The sequence below is a fragment of the Macaca thibetana genome, chromosome 13 (assembly GCF_024542745.1).
Source record: "Macaca thibetana thibetana isolate TM-01 chromosome 13, ASM2454274v1, whole genome shotgun sequence".
In the NCBI taxonomy this organism is placed as follows: domain Eukaryota; kingdom Metazoa; phylum Chordata; class Mammalia; order Primates; family Cercopithecidae; genus Macaca; species Macaca thibetana.
The window spans coordinates 106,698,123-106,715,983 of record NC_065590.1 but is presented as its reverse complement, the minus strand read 5'-3'; the positions used below and the strand labels follow the sequence as shown (position 1 = coordinate 106,715,983).

The 17,861-nt window shown below is 45.1% G+C and overlaps 1 long non-coding RNA gene across 6 annotated transcripts in view; it reads left to right on the top strand.

Annotated features, from left to right (window-relative positions):
- The window catches only part of LOC126933467 (uncharacterized), an 85,367-nt gene extending 67,793 nt beyond the window's left edge, over positions 1-17,574 (top strand). For 4 of the 6 annotated variants that reach the window (XR_007718598.1, XR_007718597.1, XR_007718601.1 and 1 more), the window contains 4 exons: positions 601-909; positions 3,582-3,672; positions 5,794-5,851; positions 17,155-17,574. This is a non-coding gene — a long non-coding RNA (uncharacterized LOC126933467). The other 2 variants (XR_007718600.1, XR_007718599.1) reach the window with 2 other exon arrangements.
- Positions 17,575-17,861: the final 287 nt, after the last annotated feature.

The window sequence follows — 17,861 nt, the reverse complement described above, 5'->3', positions numbered from 1 at the left end:
CAATCCACCTGGGGTTTGTTTTGTGTGAGCCTGAGGTGGGTTGAGTCTCCTTCTTTTCTCTATAGGTGTTTGATGATCCAACGCTGTGGGCTGAAGTCTCTCGGAGACATTCCGTCACGGGTGGGTGTCCCCGCCTGCCTGGCTGCGGGACTTCTCCACGCACCCCCTTTGCTGGTCTCGGTGTCAGGACCTTCAGGGCACGGCCAGCGCCCGGGCCCCTTTCCCAGCCCCTTCACCTGTCCTTGGCTTCCGCAATTCCATATACATTTCAGAATTTGAAAAACTTTACAAACACAAATTCTGGGCAATTAATGAGAATTCATTGAATCTCCAGATTTATTTGTAGTGAAAGAGATCTTCACAACGTTGAGTCAGTGGCCCTGTACATAGTTTGCAGATTTGTTCCAGATATTAAATGTTTTGTAGTGCTGTTTTATTTTCTGTGTGTTTCTGGATTATACAAATAAAATTACATTTAAAAATTTGACCTTATATCCAGAAACTTTACTAAATTCTAACAGTTTATCTTAATTTGTTTTGGACTTTTAACATGCATAGTCTGTCATTTGTGGCTTAGGTTGATTTTCTTTCTTTTCTCAGCGAATGCTTTTATACTCCCAAGTGCATATTGAAAAGCCAAAGCTGCAGCGTTGTGCAATGTATTCCATCAGAGTTTGGCGCGTTTTTCTTCAACGTTACGGTGCGGGTGACTGAGGACAGTTGTTGCGAGCGCTGCTTCTTGGTTCCCCGAAATGGGAGGCGTCTTGTGCGGCTTCCCGGAGGCCACCTCAGGGAGGATCGTGTTTCCATGTGCAGTGAAGGATTTGGGCGGGTAAATCAAATTGTCACAGCAATGGCGGACTCCTTCAGGGCACAAAGCCAAAGGACAGGGATCTTTTATTCGTTTCTGTAAGTTTAGGCTTTTGCTATGAATTCTTTTACTTTGATTCTGGAGAAAGTAGTACAATTAAAGAAACCACTTTGCCAAGTGTTTAAAGGATGCAGTAGCCATCCTCAACTATTTGTATGCTCAGAAATTATCATGTGCTTCAGGAGGACATGAGGCATTGTTCCATCATTTTTCCATTTGTGAATCAAACGCTACCCAGCCCTTGGGCATCAGTGAATTTCCTGAATCTCCTGAATGCCTTCGAGCATTTCTCTTGAGAAACAGATGACTGTGTTGTACTGGTTCACTGCACTTACATTCCCAAGATTCCAGGTATTTGCAACATGACCAAGGCAACATTCCAAACTATATTATAGTTTGGAACTATATTATAGTCCAAACTCAAACTATAATATCTGAAACTCAATTAATCAAAGGCTCAATGAAAATAATTGCTCTTTTTATTATTTATTCATTCAACAAATGTGAATTAAGTGCCCACTATTTGCTGAGCTCATTGGGTGTTTGTGTGGTCCTCATACAATTTCAGGGTAAATCGCCACTTGATGTCATTGCTAAATGGGATACCTGAGCTATGATGATTTTGCCTGATTGCTAAAGTTAGTATTTTAAGACCAAGGATGGACAAAATAGGTTAAAATTGTAGGTAAAAGGCACAACATTTCTGAGTTTGCTTTTAATACTATAAAAGACATTATAAAGCTGTTGTATTATAATAGGAAGGATTGTTACAAGAACAGATTCGTCAGAAAACAAAAATGCATCTTGAAATGAAATGGAAAATGAAAATTAACTACACTTCATATGTATGTGTGCATGCAATTTATATATTTATATTAAATTTTTTTTTCAATGAGTGAAGCTTTATCGGTGACCTCAATCCTAATAATTGTGCATTTCCACCTTCTGTGTTTCCCTGGAGAGCAAAGCCATTCTGACTAAGCGCCTGCCGGGGCTGAAATACACTAACCAATTTTGTCAGCAGGCTTTTAAAAATAATGTTCTTGGGAATCTAACATGATCAACAATTCTATTGCTTTGGGGAGATAACTCATGCTTCAAACCTTGAAACATGTTCCCAAGAAAGCCTTGTTTCTGAAGCAGGCAGCATCTGTTTTTTATTGGGGTCTTGCCTCTACCTAATTGTGTGGCTGCTTTGAGAGATGAAGAACATTTCAGATAATCTGGCTGAGATAACAGGTGAACAAGAAAATTCACTTCCGTGTGAACCAGAGAGCTCTTAGAGGCAACTGTGGTTCCCTTGCTGCTGTATTAAGCCGTATGTACTGCGATGTCACATTCATTCACAAAATAATCTTATCAGAAAAGAGAAGTGTGGTAAATTTCACGAAACCTAATTGCAAACTGGGAAGTCCACACTTTTCTACTGTGAGATGTACACAAGGCAAGAGAGGAATTTATCCATTTGTTTGTTTCCTTAACAAACATTTGCTGAACACCTAAGAAAGTGCCTGCCTACAGGAAGCCCAGATTAAAGCAAGCAAGACAAGCACCCTTACCAGGGCTAATGCCGCACAGCTCTGTGGGCAGAAGGTCAGTGTGAGCACCAGGCGCGGATCGGGTGTGTCAGCCTCAGGACAGAGAAGTTGCTCTTCCTCCTCCTGTTCCCTTATGAGCATTTCCTGAATGACCCCAAACGCTGGGACTCCATATTGCCGACTCCAAACATTGCTTTCCATGATTGCGGCCTCCCCGCCCTACAGACCCAGGTCAAATCCTGTATATGTGAAGTTGCTTCTGAATTTCTTCCCATTCTTCACCCCAGTGGTCATTACTTAACACAAGTGCAATGACGTTCCAGACACGTCCCACCCAGATTCCCCCCAGGCCGCCTGCCACATGAGTGAGTTTTCCACCTTATACGTGGGGTGCTGAGTGACCTTCATGACTCTCCATAGCCCTTAGGATAAAGCTTATACTATTTAGCTATATTTATCTAATTTGGTGTATTTTATTCACAGAAATTATTTATATTCTGCAAATATGCCGTGCATTTACATACATTTGTGTCTCTAGAAATGGTATTTCCTTTTCCCAGAATGCCAGTAATTAGTGTTTTCACCTTGCTCGCTTATTTATCTCCTTTAAGGTTTCTCTCAAGCTCTACTTTTTACTAAACCCTCCCTAAGCACCTAGTCTTGTTTGGACACCTGTCCCTACAATCCCGCTGTTTCCCTTAGCGTAGGGAAGGGTGAATGTTTTGGTTGTTTGCGTGTCTAGTTGGTTGGTGTTATTATTCGTACTTTGGTTTTGGTCTGTCTCGGTAACATTCTTAGGGGCAGCTGGGGCTACATTTAATGTATCTTTATAGTCCTGTGTTCTTTACAGAAAAGCAATATATTTTGTAAAATGAATGAATGAATGCTTTCCTGTGTCCAGTAAGAGAACTGTGTCCCTGGGAGGGTAAGATGTGAGCAGTTTATCCAACATCCTCACCGTGTTATGGTCTCCATGACCTCATGGCACACGGTGTGTTCACGGCCACTCCTCGATGTCCTTTCAGATTCCTGGTCTTTTTCCTGAGGAAAAGACAGATGTATGCTGCAGCATCTGTGAATACACATGCATTCAACATAGAATCCTAAAAATTATAGGATTGAAAGTGTAGTATTATGCAGCCATAAAAAAGATGTGATGATGTCCTTTGCAGGGACGTGGATGAAGCTGGCAATCACTACCCTTAGCAAATTAACACAGGAACAGAAAACCAAACACCGCGTGTTCTCACTTACAAGTGGGAGGTAAATGGTCGAGCACAGGGACACATAGATGGGAACAGCAGACACTGGGACCTGTCAAAGGGTGGCAGGCGGGAAGAGGGAGAGGGTCAGAAGAAGTAACGAATGGGCACTAGGCTTAATACCTGGGTAGTGAGATAGTCTGTACAGCAAACCCTCGTGACACAGTGTACCTGTGTGAGAAACCTCAACTTGTACCCTGAACTTAAAAGTTAAAAAACAAAAGTATAGTTTACAGAATCTATTATAGTATCACACAAAAGTCAATGCTGTCCTGCCACCCGTGTGCCCACAGAACCCAACTGAAAAGCTCGCAGTCCCCAGTCTATGGACTTCCTGACCTTCGTGTTCTCTGAGAAAAGCTGGGTTTTCTATCTCCTTCCTGTCTGTGTATTCATCACTCGGGATTTAGCCTTCCCCCGCCTTTTTGTTTTTTGCTTTTCTCTTTGTTGTTGTTGAAGTCCTGTATAGAAATTGGAGTTGTAGAAGCTCTGTCAGTCCCTCAGTTCTCTGAAGAGCTGTCTCTACATCCATGACAAGACTTTCTAGAGTTAGCTGAAGTTTTGAATTTTAAGCTCCCAGTTCTCAATATTTCTAGGCACATTTTTGTAAAAACCAGGTCATGAGATGAGGCTGGCTTGGGGATGCTGCCGTGAATCCCACTGGGCTTGAAAGCCTCTGAAACCAGAGGACATGCCTTTAACATCCAGGCTTCTCTTTCCTCCGAATGCTGAGTCCCCTTTAAAATACAACTGCTTGCTAGGAAAACAGTCAGTTAACATAATCTCCCAGGTCTCTCAGTCTGCTTTTGAGACTGAGACAAATTGTGAGAGCTGACTCACAAGCACTTGCTTTTGAATCTGAAAATGCTACGTAATTTTAAGATAAAAGACCCACGGTATAGCATTCACAAATAACTTTTAAACCATATGTGCCCAGATACATTGTAAATTACACTCCAGATGTGTCCTTTCCATGAACTGTAACATGTTGGAGACCTAGCCCCTTGAAACTGAGTTACTCAGTCCAATATAAAATAAAATTCCCAAACCAAAGAAAATTAAAAACTTTTGCCTGGAGACATTGCTGTGCACGGCCTGCAGTTGGACGAGGTTCACGTGGGTTTTGCTGTGAAGGGGTCTGTCCAGAAGAGGGGATAGAGAAAGGGTGACTCTTATCGCTGAACAAGGCATGTTGTTTTAATCTCACCAGAAGTTTCATCTAATTTGAAATAGAAGGCCAGGCGCGGTGGCTCACGCCTGTAATCCCAGCACTTTGGGAGGCCGAGGTGGGCAGATGATGAGGTCAGGAGATCGAGATCATCCTGGCTAACACGGTGAAGCCCTGTCTCTACTAAAAATACAAAAAATTACCCGGGCGTGGTGGCGGCACCTGTAGTCCCAGCTACTTGGGAGGCTGAGGCAGGAGAATGGTGTGAACCCAGGAGGCAGGGCTTGCAGTGAGCCGAGATCGCGCCACTGCACTCTAGCCTGGGCGACAGAGCGAGACTCCGTCTCAAAAAAAAAAAAAAAAAAAAAGAGATAGAAAAAGTTTCACTCGTCCATTCATACTTTTTAATAAGTTAGAATATACATAGTGACTGCTTGCTTTGGGCCGGGCATTCTTCTAGTCTCTGTGGATTCAGAGGTGCAAGGTATGGCCCTGGTGTCCAGGAATTCAGTGTAGGAAGCGGGTAATTACAAGCCATAGATATGCACATGCTTTCCTTCTAGAAGGCACGTTCACGAGTATTCTCAGTTTACCTTCGCGAAACTGTGGAGTCACACCGCACGCTGCATTTATTGTGCTGATCAGGAAATGAAGGGTCTGGGAGGAATTGCCTCGAGGGGCTTCCATTCCCACAGACCCTCCTCTGCCCTTTCTTGGCTCTGCAGGGCTCAGGGTTCTTGCGAGGCCCAGCTTAGGCATGGCCGCCTCATTCCTGCCTGGGTAGGGCTTGCTGTGTGATGTCACGTGGCCTTCGTGGTGAGGGGCAGATGAGAACTGTATTTCTTCTCTCTAATTTTGCTTAGTGTTATTTCAGTTGTATTAATCTTGTGTCCCCAATTCAACTTCACACGGCCTGAAGGTGAGTTCATGCCTTGAATATCCTTATTTTTTCAGATCGAACACTGCAGATTGAAGCTGGGTGCCTGATGGACACCTGCTCACGTGCTTCTCTGTGAGTATCTGCATTGTCTCAATTGCAAGTGTGCATTTTGCTGAGAATCACTGTTGCCCCCGATGGGGTCCTGTCCTATGGACTATCCCTGTCTAGCTGGGAACTCGGTGCCAGGAGCTCAGCTGGCTCCAACGCTTCCCATCCTGCTAAGTTCTACCCTGACTATATTGGTAGGTAACACCTGTTTTCCTGCAATACTTAAATACTGTTTCTACCTGCACCTTCGGCAGCTATGTGGCAGACATTTAATCATTGTTAGGCAAAAAAGACCTAAAGATATTCTGTGAGCTACTGCACCCTGCCTGGCCACATGTCTTGGAGAGCCCTACACAGATTCAGATATTGTTATTGCTTCTATCCACTCTGCTAAACTAAGTCATGGTTAATAAAATATGAGAATCAGTAATTTCCAAGTTTCTAAGAGTTTAAAGTTATAGGAAATAAAAGACATGATGTATTCCTCAGAGTAGACTCACTATTGTAATAACACCTCCGAATTTTAGTGGCTTACCAAACTAAGAATGTATTGTTCACTTGCATGGCTGTCAAACATGGGCCAGATGAGGGCTGTGCTCCACACCACCGCCCAGGAATCTGGGATCCTCCCTTGGGCTCCAGTAGCTTCGTGGACGTCTGCACATGGATATAAACGAGGCAGCTGAGGGGAACTGGTGGGATTTCAGAGGAGGTCTAGAGGCGGTGGCCATCGCTCTCCCTCACAGTCTCCTGGCCAGGACTTGGTCACACAGCTGCACCTCACAGCGAGGGGATGGGGAACGCAGCCTCACCCCGTGTCCAGGAAGAGGAGTGCCATGCCGTGGTGAGAATCTCCGCTCCTGAAGAGCACATGGTTAGTGATTTACACATCCTGATGTTGTGGTTTAGGGTCTCCTCCCACCGGGGGAGACAGCGGAAAACAGTGTGCATTGCTTACGGTGAGGAAGCTGGTTCCTTGGCTGGTCTGTGGGTCACACGGCTCATCTCCATGGGGACAGTGGCCACTCTTCACCATGCATCTTGTTGCTGGATTGCAACGGGAGCCATGCCATCGATGCTTTGGGCAAAATAGCTCATGTGTGGCTCCTCACCAGCTGTGTGCAGTGGCACAGATGCCCCACGAAGCTTATAGCTGGGTGTCTTCACCTCACAAAGCCATTTCCAGCTGGACAAGCCGGCCTCTTGGTGCTAATGCGTCTGTAAAAGGCGAAGACCCTCTCATCATTCCGCGAGCCACATGATGGTGCTGTGTTTTTATGCCTGTCTCCCATAACAAGTGACACCATTGAGAATGAGTAGCAGGGGTATCCAATAGCTGTTACTTTGAAGTAAAAGGATTTCACCGATCCAGCTGCAGTGGGTCCCTAAACCAAGGGTTGCTTAACACACAAACCCACAGGTTGCATCATGGCCGTGGAGTACACTAGACTCAGCACCAGGACCCCGTCTGTCCTCACCAGCTGTGTGTATGCCTTGGTGAGCTCCTTAAATCTAAACACTTGAGTATCCTTATTTGTCAAAAGAGGATTCGAATTTTAACCCTGGAGAGCCAAAAATACAAGAATTACTTAATGAAGGGGTTGTTGAGAAGCGATAAACTGAAAGGTAAATCAAAGCCCCATGGCAAATGCGAATGGCCTGAAAATGCAGGAAATGCTTTCATCGTGGAACATCTGCTGTCCTGCCCAAGTCAGGTCTGTGTCTCTGGAGGTGCACACGGAGCTGTCCCTGGTGGCAGCTTCTGCCAAGGACTGCGTAACCCGGGGGGCAGCCTCTGTTGAAGGCTGTGTGTTCCTGGTGGCAGCCTCTGCTGAGGGCTGCATGGCAAAGTGCACATCCTGCCTCTTCCTGACTTCCTCTCTCTACTTCCCACTCTTACCCGGCACGTAATAAAATGTAATCTACATGAATATTAGGATTTGGATTTCTATCTGGACACATGTGATTTACCTGTTAATCAGACACCACCCACATGAATTATTATTAGAGAAGTATTTAACAAAAGCTACATAAAAACAGTTTTTGAAACTATTTGGACTTCTCATAACATTCTTAAAAACCAAAGTTCAGTGTGTCTCCCAAAATGAAATAAAATTACCCTGTTTTACAGATGGTTTTGGGTCACTAATATAAATTGAAGGATCCATTTTCAAGCCTGAAAGGCAGTGAATGTATGAAACAATTTCTTAATAAATTCATTTATTCACGCACCCATTTCTTCACGTGTCCATCTGTGCATTCATCACTTACTGGACGCCTCCTGATCACTAGCACCCACGACAGGCGCTTCCCATCCGGCGAGGTGTACGGCCTGACTCACGCCCACGGGGACTCATGGCCGTGAGAAAGTACATACAGAAATAACATTCTAAAATAAGTTCCATGAGCTTATTCCATGAACCTAGCAGGTTCCATGAGCTCATGTTGCAGGGGTTGGAGACTGACTGAATTGGGAGCGTTGGCCCTCAGGGTACAGAGTCCAGTCAGGGGTCGGGGAGACTGCTGGGGCTGCTTCTGCTGCTGTTCTGGGGCAAATCTAGGACTCAGCAGGAGACATTTTAATTTTCCTTCCACTTGAGAAACCCTCATTATTGCTCAAATGCCTCCCCCACCTCAACAATCACCTCTATGGCCAAGGTGGTCAGAGTGGAGGGGGCAGCTTCCTCCTGGAACCCCGTCATGGCAAAGGACAACCACGAAATCCTGTCCGGGTCCAATCCAGGCTTATAGCGTCAGGAACAGCAAGAAGCAGGAGAGTCTGCAATGAACATGTAAAAGTGTGGAGGCTGGGAAAGGGGTCAGCACAGCGAATAAAGGAGGAAATGTTTCCACTGACGGGCTGTTTCTCAACTGAGACGTGCCTTTCAGATGTGTAAGCTTTAGTCATGCTTATCACAATAATGAAATTTTACAGATGAAAAAAAATGGGCCTAAAGAGTTAGGTGAGTTGGCCGTGGAATGTGGTTAGTTCATGGGGAGGATGGCGTGGATTGAAGCCTGTCTTAGGAGGAAAGTTTATTTATTTTAACTGCTCATGATGTCTCTCCAAAAAACAAGTATCGTGCTTTCCACGTGTTTTATCTTTCTTTTGCTCTCCTTCCCTGGCTTCCAACAAAGACCTTTTCTCCTTTTAAGTCGTGTCTTAGCTCATATGAGTCAGACAGCAGGTGGCATAAAGCTGTGTTTTCCCCAAATTTCCCGTCCACTCGCTCCTTGCCAGGCCTGAGTGTCCCCACGATTTTGTTGAAGCTTAATCTCCAATGCAGTAGCGTTAAGAGCCGGGCCTTCAGGGGGTGATTAGGTCATGAGGGCTCCTCCCTCGTGAATGGGTGGAGCTTATACATGCTTACAAAAGAAGCTTCACACAGCACTGGGGAGAAACCTGTTCCATGGTGAAAAGTACAGCTTAACACACCTGTGTGATGTTTTGAAGGCAGGGTTGGAAGCCTCAGAATGTGGTGTTCTCGGAGTGAGTTCACCATCACCCACAGCTACGATGGAGTAGAAGACTCAATCATTAAAATAACAGATTTTTTTAAGCCAAATTATGGAAGCCTGAGGCCATAAAGGCAATGTTGAAAATTCACTTTTCCCCTGATTGTTATACAAGAACACACAACAACAAAGTTGAACAGACTTGAATGTAAAGTTTCTCACCATGACTTATTGTAAAATATTACATCATCAAGGAACATGCAAATGAAATGTGTTTTTCTAGTTTTTCGGACGCCATTCTCTCAGTCTCTAAGGCTTGGGAAGTAGCCAGCCTGAAGGACAACGAGGCAGTGTCTGATCATGGGGTGCTACTGAAAAAAGTGACAAATGTTGGAATGATGTACGATGTCCCCAGCGCTCTGAAATAGAGGAAAGCTGCCTCCATTTCCAAGGCGAGAGGTGGGTATGGCCGAGGTGGGCCCAGGGCTACGCCTGGCGCGGCTGTGGCCTAGCATTCAGTTGGTCTCTTCACTCCGGTGCCCAGGCCTTGCCTCTGCTCCTCGCCTTTGCTTTCCCTCAGAGCCGAGCCCGAGTCTCCTTCTCAGCTGCTCTCTCAGGGCAGGGATCCCACTCAGCAGCAGGGCGCCGTGCCGGCATAGCACCACGTCACCAGGAGAAACAAGACGGGGTGTGCCTGGGAAGCCTCTTCTGGGGCCCTGCTTACTGCCATCACAGGCACCCTAGGGGCATCCTTCGGGGTGCTCTCACGGGCTCTAGCCCCGCAAACAGGGTTGGAGCCGCTACCACATCTGTCCAAGTGATATTAAACCTTGCAAGTCTTTCTTTTCTACTTTAGTGCGTGAGTGAAATGAGATAACCCATCTTATGCATGAGAGTGCCAGTGGGTGTCCCTGTAGTTCCCTGGCAGGACGGTGGCCCCATCTCATGCATGAGAGTCTTGATGGGTGACCCTGTAGCTCCCTGACAGGGCTCCGCAGGCACGCACAGGGCCCCGCAGGCACGCAGAGGCTCCGCAGGCACGCAGAGGCTCCGCAGGCACGCAGAGGCTCCGCAGGCACGCAGAGGCTCCGCAGGCACGCACAAGGCGCTGCAGGCACGCACAGGGCCCCCGCAGGCACGCACAGGGCCCCGCAGGCACGCAGAGGCTCCGCAGGCACGCAGAGGCTCCGCAGGCACGCAGAGGCTCCGCAGGCACGCAGAGGCTCCGCAGGCACGCACAGGGCCCCGCAGGCACGCAGAGGCTTCGCAGGCACCCACAGGGCCCCCGCAGGCACGCAGAGGCTTCGCAGGCACGCACAGGGCCCCCGCAGGCACGCAGAGGCTTCGCAGGCACGCAGGGGCTCCGCAGGCACGCACAGGGTCCCGCAGGCACGCAGGGGCTCGGCAGGCACGCACAGGGCCCCGCAGGCACGCACAGGGGCTCCGCAGGCACGCAGAGAGCCCCGCAGGCACGCGCAGGGGCCCTGCAGGCACACAGGGGCCCCGCAGGCACGCACAGAGCCCCGCAGGCAAATGTGAGATTTGTCCCCACCCAAATCTCACTTTGAATTCTGGTCCGTAGTGTTGAGGCCTGGTGGGAGGTGGTGGGGTCATGGGGGTGGAGTTCTCATGAATGCTTTAGCACCACCTGCCTTGGTGCTGTAAAGTGAGTGAGTTCCCACGAGATCTGGTTTTGAAAAGTGTGTGGCACCTCCCTTCTTGGTCTTCCTCCCGCTCCAGCCGTGAAAGGCAAGTTGGCTCCCTCTTCGCCTTCCGCCATGATCGGAAGTTCCCTGAGGCCTCCCCAGAAGCAGAAGCCTCCATGCTTCTTGTACAGCCTGTGGACCTATGAGTCAATTAAACCTCTGTTCTTTAAATTACCCAGTCACCAGCATTTTTTTTTTAAAGCAATGTGAGAACAGACTAATACACTGGGCCATATTCACTCATCCTCTAGGCAAGACATGTCTCGTAACCATCATCTAAGATTACATTTGGATTTTAATTCTATTCAGCAAAAGGTGTAGAAAGCGTTGTGCCAGGTGCTGGTAAAGACAGGAAAATAACTGAGCCACACAGGTGCTCTTGGGCAGGAAGCAGCACTGCATGGATCTGACCCATGCAGCTGGCTCCCCGCTGCCCTTTGGCCAGTGGCTCCAGCCCTGCCCCGGTTTGCAAGGCTTCCACCCCACTGTTTGAGGAGGGCCTGCCAGGGGCACAGCAGAGCGAGGTCAGCGGCCGCCAGTGACGGTGGACAGGGAGACGTGGGCATAGGTGAGCCATGCTCATCTGAATGCCACTGAGTCAGGGAAAACAGCTGGTGGAAAGGAGAAGGACAACATAATGGAGTAAAACACTGCAAATCGAACTTTGATGGAAGAACTCTAAATAGCAGGCGGTAAACAGAAATCTCTTTTATGAATGGGCTGTGGGCCGGTGGCAGAGACGGCAAATGGATGGTCCAGGCAAGGGCTGGTAAACAGGAAGCCGCAGCCACCCCGAGCGTGAGCTTGAAGGGCACACGGAAGCATCGCTTTCCCCCAATTTCTATTTTTTAAAATTTGAAGTAGAGCTGCTGTAATAACCAAATCAAACTAGCGGACAAGGGAACATTTTGTTTCATTTTTATGTGTAGTGAGTTCCCTTATTGTGCACTGGATGACCTATAGGAGCAATGAATTCCATGATAAAAGACTCAATCAAGCCGTACATTTTAGTTTTAATCGCTGTATTTTTTGCTTGTTTTCTTCACTGGAGAGAGGAAGTCTGGTTGTCACAGCCTGGTGTGTTCCTTTCCCTGGCCACACGCTTAAATACAAAGATCCAGAGCGCAGGCCCTCGTCTGGACCATGCAGGAGAAGAAATAAGACTCACTCGCATCCTAAGCTCAGGATCCTGCAGCCTGCGGGGTGACGAGATACACACAGGACTGTGCCCTCGCCAGGGGGAGGTGACGCTGCAGGCAGGAGCAGGAGGGGCCCCGCAAAAGGGCCCTAAGCGGGCGCCACTCCCAGTCGTGACCCGTCCCTCCGAAGGTGCTATTAAAACCATGAGGGCACAGAGGAAAAACACAGTACTCAGCCCCTGGGAAACTGAAATTGTCAGATAAGCTACTATCTGAGTTTAACAGAAATTTCAGAAAATAAAATAGGGATGAAATGTAATCGTTAGTGGATCACACAGGCTTCAACTCGTGAGAAACAGGTTCCTGTTTTTCTCTTAAATTCTCTGACCACCTAGAAGAACAGAGTGGGACAGGACATCCTCGCACACATCCTACAAGGACAGCTCCAGGAACCACAATGGGCGAGGAGGGCTCAGGCGGCCGCTGACTCCCACGGCTCTGTGGGTCTCAATGCTCCGTGAGAACGTAGCCCAGCTCATAAAAGTGACTGTAAGATCTGTCTCCTCACAGCAGAGATGAAGCAGTGCCACCAACTGTGTGTCTCTTGACTCCCTATTATTTGGGGAAAAAAAGTCTCCACATATTTAAGATGCTCCAAGTTGGGTCTTCTGTTCCACAAAGGTGAATTATTTTTTACTAATTCAAGAGGATAGAAGCATTAAATAAAAAGTAACCATTTTGAAATCTAAAAATATCAAACAACTTTTATAAGCATAACGTGAAGTAATTGGATAACCAAAGTCAATACATTTGACTAGATAGATGTCAGTTCACAAGCCCTGATCTGATGAAGGTCACCCATGCATGACGCTGGCCGGGGGCCACGCTCCCACACTACTCTGGGGTGGCCCTTTGCATGATCACAACTCAACGTGCATGATCACCTGAGCTTGCATACCTTCTCCTACCCTACGTTTCTATTCCTAAATATACACCTGAGAAAAATTCTAGCACACTTTTGAAATGAAAAATACAGATAAAAAGAACTGCTTTTAGGAGTACAATTTGTAATGATTTACATTGGTGAAAAATATTGGGACATCTCAGAATATAAAAAGAGGATATATAAATATTTTAAGTACATTTACACAGTATAGTAGTATACATTAGTGAAAAAGAACGGTGCTGAGGGGCACCTTTGTCACCTTCCATGATTTTCATACAAACATTAAGACTCAATCATCGTACAATACATGGGGTCCCTAATTGAAAAAGTGTCAATGTGCCGTCTTAGTATGGCGAGGTTAATGGAAGGCACTATTTATTTTTTAATCTGCGTGTTATTTTGGGTAAAAAGCCAAAAGAAAAACTTATCTTTTGAATATTAGTCCTTCTCGAACTTGAATCCTCTCAAATGTAGGAACCTCCTGAGTATTTTGTTAAAATTTAGATTCTGGCTCAACAGGTCTGGGTGGGCTCTGAGATTCTGCATCTCCAGCCAGCCTCCAGGAGGGTTCTCGTGCCATGCTTGGAGTCACCAGGCTGTGCACAGAAGCTCTTCAGAACGTGGAGAATTCTAGCCCCTTCCCATGTGAGCATAAGGAACGGTGTTTAGTGAAAAGACAAAACTGGACCCATTCCTCACAGTGTATCCTAAGATAATCTCCAAATGGATCATATTGAAATGCAGGAGATGAACCTCTCTACAGAAACATAGATCTATTATTTTATTCCGCATGACTCAAAATCCAGAGGCAATAGAGGAAATGTGGTAGGTTTAATTATATGAAAAATATCTGCATGGTAAAAAGCATAAGCTAATGATAAATGGAAAATATTGACAAGTTATATCACACACAAAGGGTTGGCAGTCCATCTACATTAAGAACTTCTAAAACCACAGAACAGAAAGATCAATAAGCATATAAAAATACATTAAGTATATGAACAGTGTTCATAAAGAAATGTTTTTTTAAAAAAAATACTGAACTTCATTCATTGCAAGAAAAACACAAATTAAAACTAAATTAAAATACAATCATCTCTTTAAAAAAGTAGCCTCTTCTGTTGACTATAAGACAGGGCGTTCTTTTACAAGCTGGTGGGAATGCAAAATGCTAAACTGGTGTGAGTGGGAAGTTTTGCAATATCTGGCCAAATATTATATCACTTTTCTCTAGAAAAAGTAATCCTACCTCCGGGGATTTAGCCTCCTGAGCACAAATAGTAGACGATGTATGGGGCTCAATTTGCAATAGAATTGCAAGTAAACAAGCTAGAAAACAGCCTGGCTGTCCCAGGTTGTGTCCCAGGTGTGAGATTGAAAAGGAAGAGATACAGCATTTTCACACAACATAAACATATGCAAAATTTACAAAATGAGTGAGAAATATCTCTAGCGTATGCTAAGGGAAAAAGCAAGATGAAGAAAAGCATGTAAAGTATTGGAAACATTTGTCCATGAAAAGAAGAAATATACATGCTTATTTGCTTATATTAGAAAACATGAAATGGTAAGTTGCACAAACTGTTCCCTGGAACCCATCACCCTGTTGTCACGGCTGTGGATCCACAGTTCCTCCAGCTTCATCCGTAATTCTCCCTTCATTTACTGGAGAAGACATGTCAGGCATCTATCAGTCTCCTAGGTCTGCGTGAGGAATCCCCGCAGACGAGGTGGCTAAAACAACAGAAATGTATTTCCCTTCAGTGCTGATGGCCTGAAGTCTGAGATCAAGGTGTTGGCAGGGTTGGTTCCTTCCCAGGCTTTGGGTGAGAACCTGTTCCAGGCCCTGCCCAACTCCCAGTGGCTGCCGGCCGTCCTTGGAGCTCCCTGACTTGTAGACGTGCCCTCCAGTCCCCATCTCAGCCTCCACACAATGGGGCTTCCTGCATCCTCTGCACCTGAGCCCAAATTCCCTCTTTTTATTAGATACGACTGGAGAGTCACACTGGAATTAAGGCCCACCCTGACCCAGAGGACCTCATCTCAACTTTATTACGTCTGCAAAGTCCCAATTTCTAAATAGTCACATTCATAGGTAACATAGGGAAGGTCTTCAATATATGTTTTTGGGGAACACAATGGTACCCACTCCAGACATCACATTATTTCATCTGTACTTTTGTATATAGTTTAATTCTTTCTTTTTTGTTTTTGGTAGAGATGAGGTCTTGAACTCCTGGCCTCCCAAAGGAGGGACTACAGAAGCATTTAGCGATTGTTAATTGCTTAATAATAGTTGTTATTTTTTACTGTAGTATTATCATGTATCAGTTGCAAGTGAAAAGTGTACATTTTTAGAAGAATGGTATTCTTAATTTACTATTTTGAATTTACCACATTTTCTTGCTCCACAGGTAAATTGGCAATTATTCTTTACTTGGCCTTCTTACAGGAATGCTTAAAATCTGATTTTGTTTTCTGAAAATTACCTTGCAATAATATTCATACCAAGAGTCATTCACGATTTTGCAAGTGTGTTGGTGGTGGTTTTGTTTGTGGGTCCACAACCACATATTCCCTTCCTCCTTCGCTGCATCCTTGCTTCCTTTCTAAAGGCACAAACAATCATTCTTGGACTAGGTTCACTTCTCTCATCTTTCCTATTTCATGCTCAAGATTTCATTAAAAGCAAAAGCACATTGTGGCTTTACCATTTACAGTCTGTCTCTTTTCTAACGACCTCTTAACTCCCCTTTGTTCCTCCACAGTTCCAGCAGCAGAGTTGGCTGGTCTGCTGCACAAGCTGGGCCCCTCTCTGTTGGGCTCATATGGGGTTCCTGCTGTGCTTGGCACCCGTGGCCACTCGCCTTTCTGCACCCTGCTCTACGTCAAAGACCATTTTCAGTTAACACTTATGAACAGCTCAGTGATGATGATGATTTTCTTGAAATTATTTTTAAAGCAACAACCAATACTTGGAAAGTGATACATTTCAATGTTGAAGACACTGAAATTCAGTAAACTTTATTAAAACATATTGCATGACTTAAATTTGCACTTTCCAAACAAAAATGTTACACCTAACAGTTCATACCTTCGACCATTTTTAATCTTTCTTTCTTTCTCTTTCTTTCTTTCTTTCTTTTTCTTTCTTTCCTTCCTTCCTTTCTTCTTTCTTTTCTTTCTTTCTTCTTTCCTTTCTTTCTTTTTTCTTTTCTTTCTTTTCTTTCTTTCTTTATCTCTCTCCTACTTCCTTCCTTCCTTCCTTTTTTCCTTCCTTCCTTCCTTTTTCTTTTTTTTTCTGAGACAGGGTCTCACACTGTCGCCCAGGCTGGAGTGCAGTGGCACAATCATGGCTCACTGCAGTTTTGACTTCTGGACTCAGATGACCCTCCCACGTCTTTCCTGCTCTCCCACCTCCCCATGTATCTGGGATAGAGTGAGACTTTTTCTCAAAAAAAAATGCGTGTTACAATATGTGAATTTGAATATTAAATATATTTTAAAACTCAATAGTAACCTCAACAGTTATTTTGAACTTATGCTAACAAAAGGCCTTTTTAGGGAGCAATACTTTTTTCTTGGCATTATTTAAAAATCTAGTACATAAAGCAGAGAATCCCAGCTTTTAGTTAGTTTTATTATTGTTTTTATTGACAGAGACTCGCCCCTACTGCTTGCATCCTGGGTGGGCTGCACCCACCACCAGCCCCCTGGTGGGTAATAAAGCAGAGTGTTCATAGAAGGTGCAAGACTTTTCTATGAAAGAAAAACCTAGAGTTACACATTATTTTCTTATGACTTATTGGAAACTGGGTCAAAGTGTACAGACATTTTCTGTAAAATGATAGCTAGCACTACAGAACTGCTTTTCAAAACTTGTATACTACTTTATAGAGCAACTAGTGTGCATTAAATGAGCCTACCTTCATCAACACAGTTTTAAATTTTGTTTTATTGATTCCATATCCTTTGTTACCTTTTGATTCATTGTTAATACCATTTAACTTTATAGATAAATTGACATTTTTTTCCCCTGTACCTGAGATTTAGGCAACATTATCTTTTTTTTTTTTTCAGGGAGAAAACCAAGACATGGAAAAGTTGCCTCACAGCCTGGGTCTTGCAGCTGGTTCATGCACGTCCAATTTCATGACTTCTGCCTTAAGTCTCTGTGCACAAAGCTACTTGCACCACCGACAGTCTGTTCTTAATTAGTGATCCGTTTCCAATAGCAAAGTACAATTCTATTAATGGGTCTCCTTGGGACATTAATGTGATTTCTGCTCTGCCATTTCCTTCCTCTTGTTCCTTCAGACCATTTAATATTTCATATTGGTAATTAGCAAATTCTTCTTATTTAGTGCTAATTTTAAACATTCCATCTATTTTTGTAAGACCCTTTTTCAGTAAATAAGATAACCATAATTTCTTCTAAATGTTCACTATGTTCCTTTTATAGACACAAGACTACTGTGTTGCTCTGAAGTCACATAGACATCTCCCACTGTGTTTTTTTCTAAAGTGGTTGAGTTTTCCCAGTCAAGACTCCGCTCCACTGACCATCTGGCATGTACCACTGAGCTCCCACCGTGTGCATGGATAGAGCTCCCACCGTGTGCATGGATAGAGCTCCCACTGTGTGTGTGGATAGAGCTCCCACTGTGTGCATGGATAGAGCTCCCACTGTGTGCATAGATATGAGCTTCCACTGTGTGTATGGATAGAGCTCCCACCGCGTGCATGGATAGAGCTCCCACTGTGTGCATGGATAGAGCTCCCACTGT